Here is a 7,779-nt window from a genome sequence, read left to right as displayed (position 1 = left end):
CTCTCCAGTGAGTAGGGGACTAACATTTCCAGGTCTCAGGGGTCATCAAGACCAGCCTTCAGTCACCAAGGTCCCCGATCGCGAGACTGAGACTTGCTATCCTGTCATTCTTTCCCCCTTCAAAGTAAATGGCACTCTTTGAGCTGCTATAAATCATTTCCTCCCACGACTAAGCAATGCACCGTGAATTGTTATTTTCTTTTTCAGTTTCTTTCTCCTTCGCTCTCTCTCTCTCCTTCTCCTTTAGCACCCACCCTGTTATGAGCGGATGCTGTGCGTTTATACAGGTGGCCATCTTTGAATTAGTAATCAATTCGGAGACGGACACATTCTGCACGCGTTCAGAGGGATGGAGCTTTAACCTCATCCACGCTGCCAAACAATAATAAACAAAACATCACGTTTTAAATGAACACAAACCAATACATTTAAATCATAACACATTTACCAGCTGGGCTCTGCCCTGCCAAATATCTACACGCAGGGCTCTTCCGCTTGGCAACACCATCTGAGAGACTTTTTTTAATGTATAAAAAACGAAATCTTGTGCTACTCAGTAAGGAAATGTTTTGCAATAGTTTTGTCAATTAAAAAAGACTGGGCCTCTATTTGGCATTCAGCCCTGACATTTACAGCTTGAAGCATCTGATAGTCATTGTCTTGAGCAGAACTCAATAGCACTGAACTTGAACACTGAGGTTAGTTGGCAATCCTTTTTTTGTGGAAGAACTGCAGTACAGAATGAACATCATGGAGTACCCTCTCTTAAAAATCCAGCTCTAAGTTAAGTAACAATTTACCCTTCCAGTTATGTTTAAAATCTGCCTGAAGATCAATGGTTTAAATCCAGGAGCTTCTCAGTTATATCTTCCAGTTACAATGATAAACATCACTTAATTATACTGTAAAAACACATTCATTCATTTAATCAATGCTATAGTGCTACAATATATTTTGAGTTCCACAGCAAAGCCGACATATTTGTTGCATCGAATCTTCTGTGTTTAAATGCTTATTTTATCAGATTGATGGTGAACTCCTTCTTGTTGGTGAAGTCAACTCTGCTTAATTATCACCATTTTTTGTGATATTAATGCATTTTAGTTTCGAGCTCTAGGTGAATTGGTCAAAAAAGCGCTGTATCAGTATTTCAACTAATTATATTGCAGTACACACTCCCAACTTCTCAATGCATGTTAAAAGCTCTTTGCTTTTATTCATGACATGTGTAATTAATATTGCATGTGGACAGGAATTAATGTTATTCCCATGTATTTATTGTGTTCTTGTGTTCCTAAGTGTTCTGCATTATAAATCTCTGTTGCATTTTTGCAGCCCTTGCTTATTCTTAAAATGGACTGAATGTACAACATAAATCCTGACCTGTCGTGATCTTATTTACCAAGGCACATCCATGGCAGTTTCTGCAGCACCAAAGATAATATTGAAAAAAACGTACTTGAGGAATTCTTAAATGTAACATTCAAAATATACTCTTATATTTTTACACAGGATAAATTAAAAAATATTTCATTTGCAAGTACATCTTGTTGAGAGGATCTTACATTACCATAAATTACACAAGACAATTCATGCATGCATTCTTATAGATACAATATAATATGAGCTAATTGGGCACGATTGGCTTTGAGAAAGCTAATTCAGATTATGGACCCAGCCTACAGCGATGTGTTCCAGTAGATAGGGGGCCTCTGCAAAGGGCAAACCTGGGATGGTGTGAGTGTTGCTGACATGTGGCTAATTGTTATGTTTTTAAAGAGCTTTAGCTTTATTTATGTTTTCATAGTATTGTCAAATGATAAGAAATACACAGACATGTGTAGGCATATAGGTGAAAACCATCATAAGTACATGGTAAACTGTAAACCAAACTGACAAACAGCCTCCATCCAGCCCCAGATTAAAGAAGGTTCTCAGATAGTTTCATCATAACTGGATAAGCAGTTCTTATACAAACAGCTGCTATTAACCCCTAAATCATGTTAAACTGAATAGTGTGTGCTTAAAATGGTCCTTAGCAAGTTTCATCAACATGAAACAAGCTAAATTACAAAACTAAAACCCATGCATACTTGTCACTCTGTAAAAGTATCTGGACTCTGGATTATTATTATTATTATTATTATTATTATTATTATTATTATTATTATTATTATTATTATTATTATTATGACTTTGATGAGGTGGGCATCTATATTGCTGTGTTTAATGGAAAACAGCCCATAACCCCAAAATGCTCTATCAGAATTCTAAGGCAAAACTCTAAAGGATGTATTTCAATTAGATAAAGGGCACTAGTTACCTACAGTTTTATTTCTGTGGAAAATAACCATCTTGCCTGAAATGCATTCTAACCCTGTTGCATCCTGAATCCATTATTTTAGGATGCCTGGAAACATATATTACAATTCACATTTCACAGCAGGTATGCTTTGTGTTATACAATCTGACATGGACAAAAACTGGATTCTTGCCCAGATTCTGGTAATCTTAGGGCGTGGATACAGAATTGATATGTAACATCTGGACAAGGTGTAGCAATTACTTTCTAGATGTGCATTGAGTCTTTTGGTTTTTTTTCTTTATAATTACCCGATGTGCTTTGCAGGCATATTGTATTATTGATTCTCTAGTCTATGTTGAATATTGCTAGATGAAGCCTACATGTCCTTATACGTTTTAACATTGTTGATTCATTAATGTCCTCTTGTCTTGTTCACTATGGTTTAGGTCATTCTTACTGTAGTTGTTGCTAAAACTATACAAATCACACATCTGTCATTGTTTAATATTATTAATAAAAAAAAATAATGTAATGTTTCAGGCAGGAAATTCTAAGCATATCTGAAAATATGATCATTTGATTGACAGGGAAATCATTGCAACCATCACCAAAAATCAAGCAGACTCACACATTTGTCAACCTTCAATCAGTGGCAGTCACTAATAGTATTCAAGCCTAGTAAATTAAATCCTAATTAAAACTTACCTACCCTCTTTACAGTCTTGCATTTATGTCCTCCTCCCTAACCTCCAACTCATTTTTTGGCCTCGCCACGGCACTTGGCATGCAAACTTTGATACATGCTTGTTTCAACTGCTTTTATTCTCTACATTTTTTTATAAAATCGCAAGGAGAAATTCTTGAAATAGGCTTAAAACAAGGGCTGGACTTGAGAAAAATGTACAGTATAAGCAGAGTTGGTATTGTCAATTAAACTTTATAGTAGAAGTTGATTATAAAATGTCTCCACCATTATGCCAGGTATTTGATATTAAGTGAAGCTGATCTTTGCTGTTTTGGGTAGTCATCCTAAATCTGGATAAATTCATATAGATGGCTCTGCATCTTACCTCTATGTTTTAGTAATTCTTTTGTCATCCACATTTATGGTTGGATTATGGGACGTCATATGATGACATATAGAGGTTAGGTACTTTAATGAAGAACATGTGGAGCATAAGATTTTAACATTCCACATATTTATGTGTTACTGAGTAATAATTCATGTCTAGCAAATACATGTTTCTGAAGCACTGTAAAAATCGCAAAGCCAAAAACCAATTACGATACTGTTAAATTATACACCATTCATATTTCATAAAAATGCTGGCTGTAAATATGTAGGCTAGAGCAATCACCTATACAAAAAATAACAGCTGTGTCTGGAATAGAAAGTGCCACACAATAGGAATGGAACCCTTTCAATAAACAGCAAGACCAAATCAATGCACCCTGCCAATGCCAACACAATGCCACCTAAAAACAGTTACCCAGGACAAAACATTTCCACTATGATACCCGACAACGAAATACCACGATAACCTTAACATCACAAAAATACACTATGCAAGCTATAAAATGAGGCTTACTAGAAACAGAGAAATACTACTGTAAATTACTTAAATTACTGTAACTTACAAACATAACAGAAAAAAATAAATATTTCTTTCACAGAATGCTTTAAACATTGGCGATTTTATATTTCACTACAACCAAAAGTTCAAGAAAGGCATAGCAATTAAAACATGTTTTTAAAGACAGTCAGAATTTTAAAATTTTTAAAAGAACACCCTAAAGTTGTACAATATGGCAAAGTGGCTTGCAGACTGCAGGTGCAGGAGTGATGCAGTGATCAATGAAAGGCAGATGACAAGAATCCAAGTGCAAGGAGGTTTAATTATAATCCAGGTCTAGTGACCATGAATAATAAATCCCAGGCAATACACAGCAATGTGTATTGCACTGTTCTAAATAAAGGGTTGTATGCCCAAATAATAAACAGTCAATATTACATGCACAATATACAGAACACAGTCACTGCTGTTTAAATTTAGTTTAGCTACCACCTATTGTTTAACTAAGCTACCATAAACTCAGGGTTCATACACTTTTTCAACATCGGAATTCCATACTTTTTCCAGACTTCCATTTGTTTTTCCCATACTTTGTTTTAGTTAGTTTCTACTAGTTTTTCGATAGTTAGCCACATTTGCGGGCAGCCGCAGAGCATTATAGCTTTTTGATCCAGAGCAGAAGTTGCTCCTGGTTTTCTAAAAGTATTTGTCAGAATCTGGAGGTGCATATCTAGCAAGAGACAATGCAGGTTTGCAAAAGAGAAGTAAGATACAATCTAAGAAATGTCCAATATTTGAGAACTACATTGCATTATTTACAAAAAGAATATAAAAAGCTGTATAGTGCAAGTATACTTGTGCCAAAATAGGATAGTATAATGGTACCAATAGTATACTAAAACCAGACAATTTTGGCACAAGTATACTTGCAGTATACTACTTTTTTGTAAGGGATGATGATATTGGATTCTGATCCAAACTCCTTCATACCCTCTGTTAAATGTTGAACACCATGGGAGGTGAAAAATAACAAAAATGAAATAACAAATGTGCATGCATTATATATGACTTTTACCATAACATACTGTATATATTAGTCTGCTCAATGATTTCACCCGTTTACCGCAGCCCCTGGAGGGCAAAGGTCAGTGTAACAACCATTAATGTAATAACTAACCAATAATGCTGTATAATGTAATAATTGTTTGCCTATAATGTAATAATCACCAGATACTGTAATAACAAATAATGTAATAATAATTTCTGCCCTATAATGTGATCATGTAATAACCTGGCTTGCCTGATAATGTAACCTGCCAACCAATAATGTAACAATTGCCATGCCACCATTGCAAACCCTGATGAATCATTCCTGATCTCCAAGCATTTGTCCATGTAAATCTGATGATCGGTGACTGCTATATGCCTTCCTTATGTAGGCATATGGGCAAAACTACAAAAAGGTACAAATCCTCTGATGGTGGAAGAAAGAAAATCAAGTCTTTTGTAACTAACAAAAACAAGATATTGGCATACATGGTCAGAGATGTTTTTCTGTCCATTATATAGAATACTTATTGAGTACATGAATTATGTACATTATGATATCTGTTATCTTTTTTTGGGATTGTTCTTAAAAATGTTGCTATCAACTCTACAGTTAGGACTGTGACATCACGTGAGTACATCACGAAACAGCAAAAGGATGTCCTTTTGGTAGCACGACTTTAAGGGCAGGGCCAATCGCTTTCTCACCATAAAAATAGCTGTAAAAACACATGTAAACCCGAGCAGGAATCGTGCTTGTGGCTCACGAGGTTTCAGCAGTCAGTATCCCCTTTATATCACATAATCTCCAGCAGGAAGGCTGTACAAAACATAGACACCCCCCAAACACACACACACACACACTGTAATCACAATTCTCACAATTCACAAGAATACAAGAATGACACACAAACGAACAGACACACAACTGTTTACAGTCCCTGCAGGGGCAACGATACAGCAGTCCAAAAGTTCCAAGATCATTACTCTATATATATATATATATATATATATATATATATATATATATATATATATATATATAATTGAATATTGTAGGCTATATTTAAAATAAAAACATGTATTGTAAAAGGCGGTTCTAGTGTTAATGAAATGTAACTTTTAGATGTTCCACAAACACACACACACACGTACACACACAAATATAAATTATAAGTAGTAAAACTTGTAGAAATTATATTTTATATAATTGTGTGTGTGTGTGTGTGTGTTGGAAAGGTAACCAGACAAACAAGTAGCTAATCCACGTCGTAATCCAGAATGTGCGTGACAACACGTGCATTCATTTCTCTTGTTAAATGTTTTTATCTTCATGGCAACGCATGAAGCTCTCCTCACGATATTCAGAGTCGTTCTTTTCATACTTAGTAAGCAGACACGAACATTTAAATATCCCAAACAATAATCCAAACAAGCTCTGCTGTAAGCTATACAGTACATGGCTTATTTATTTATTGATTTATTTATTTTTTTACGTGGCCAATTCATACATTGTAGGTAGTGAACCTATTGTTCTGTGGCAGAAATTGTCATTGCACACAAGCCATAACACTGGAATATGTCTTTTGTATTTTGCTCTTCAAATTCTTGATAAGAACAAACCACTGGAGAAGGTGTTACAAATGAATTCCCTAATCACATCCTCTTATATGTAAAATAGTGATTTGGAGTGATATGACAAAATGGGGACATCAGCAAAAAATGATATGTCAGAAAATGTACTTACAAGGCTGACTTGGTTTTAACTGTAGCAATAACTCAGCAGACATACTTATTAGTATTTTTTGTGTCTTCATGCATTAACTACGATATTCTATTAACATTTACTGTATATGCGACAGATTTAAATTTCAAATGCTTTCTTGAGGAGCATACAAATAGACCGGCTTCAGTGGGATTATTTTACCTTCACTGAACCCTTTGACTGAACCCTTCCTTTTTGCCTTTTCTATTTTAGTCTGGTCTGCAGAAACACTGTGGTGCAAATCCACCCACTCAGGACCAGCACACACAGAGGCATTAGCTTTTGGGATTGTCAAGATCTTAATGTTATTTGAAGATCAATTGGGATGATGAGGGTGCAAGAGTCTTTCTAAGGACCTTAAATGACTTTTAAATAGAGTAGAAATCTATATGTATGGCTTATGTAGAGTGAAGGAGAAAACCCTTTATGCAGAGCCTAAATTAAACAATTGCAAAATGACAACAAGATGAAATACTCAAACAGTTTTAACTACACCTTCCCCAGTTTGTCCACCAACTCTCTACTATTTAAGAACTACAACAGAAATGCAGCAAAAACGGGATACAGTAACAATAAATCTGTGTAATTTTCTGTCTGTCATAATATCCTGGTGACTTTTGAAAAATCAGTTTAAAGCAACCTCAAAAGGCCTCTCAAACATGTATATCTTTCAGCTGATACCGACACCAGAAATTAATCCTTTACCTGCCACCCTGTAGTGCTCTCCTAGTGGATTCCACCAGTGAAATACTAATTGTAAACACAAGCCTCTGGTGCTTGTATTTAACTTTGTTTGAGTTGGTATCTTAAACTAATGTAATTGATTAAGATTCATGTCAGCAAATCAAATGTTTTAAAGAACATAAGATCGGACACAGACCAGCTATGTAAGCAGTCATATTGTAATTGAATGTCCTTTATTTTTTTTGCACAGATGCAATTTTTAACCTGATACAGTTGTAATCTCAGGTAGTAATATTTTAGAGCGATGACCTTCCATTAACAAGGAGCTCAGGTCATGACAGCAAGAAGAAACTAGAAAGGTTTAGCAATGGAAGAAGTAACACAATAACATAGTAAATTGAAAA

The sequence above is a fragment of the Acipenser ruthenus genome, chromosome 2, assembly GCF_902713425.1.
Source record: "Acipenser ruthenus chromosome 2, fAciRut3.2 maternal haplotype, whole genome shotgun sequence".
Lineage (NCBI taxonomy): Eukaryota > Metazoa > Chordata > Actinopteri > Acipenseriformes > Acipenseridae > Acipenser > Acipenser ruthenus.
Note: the sequence above shows the minus strand (reverse complement) of the source record.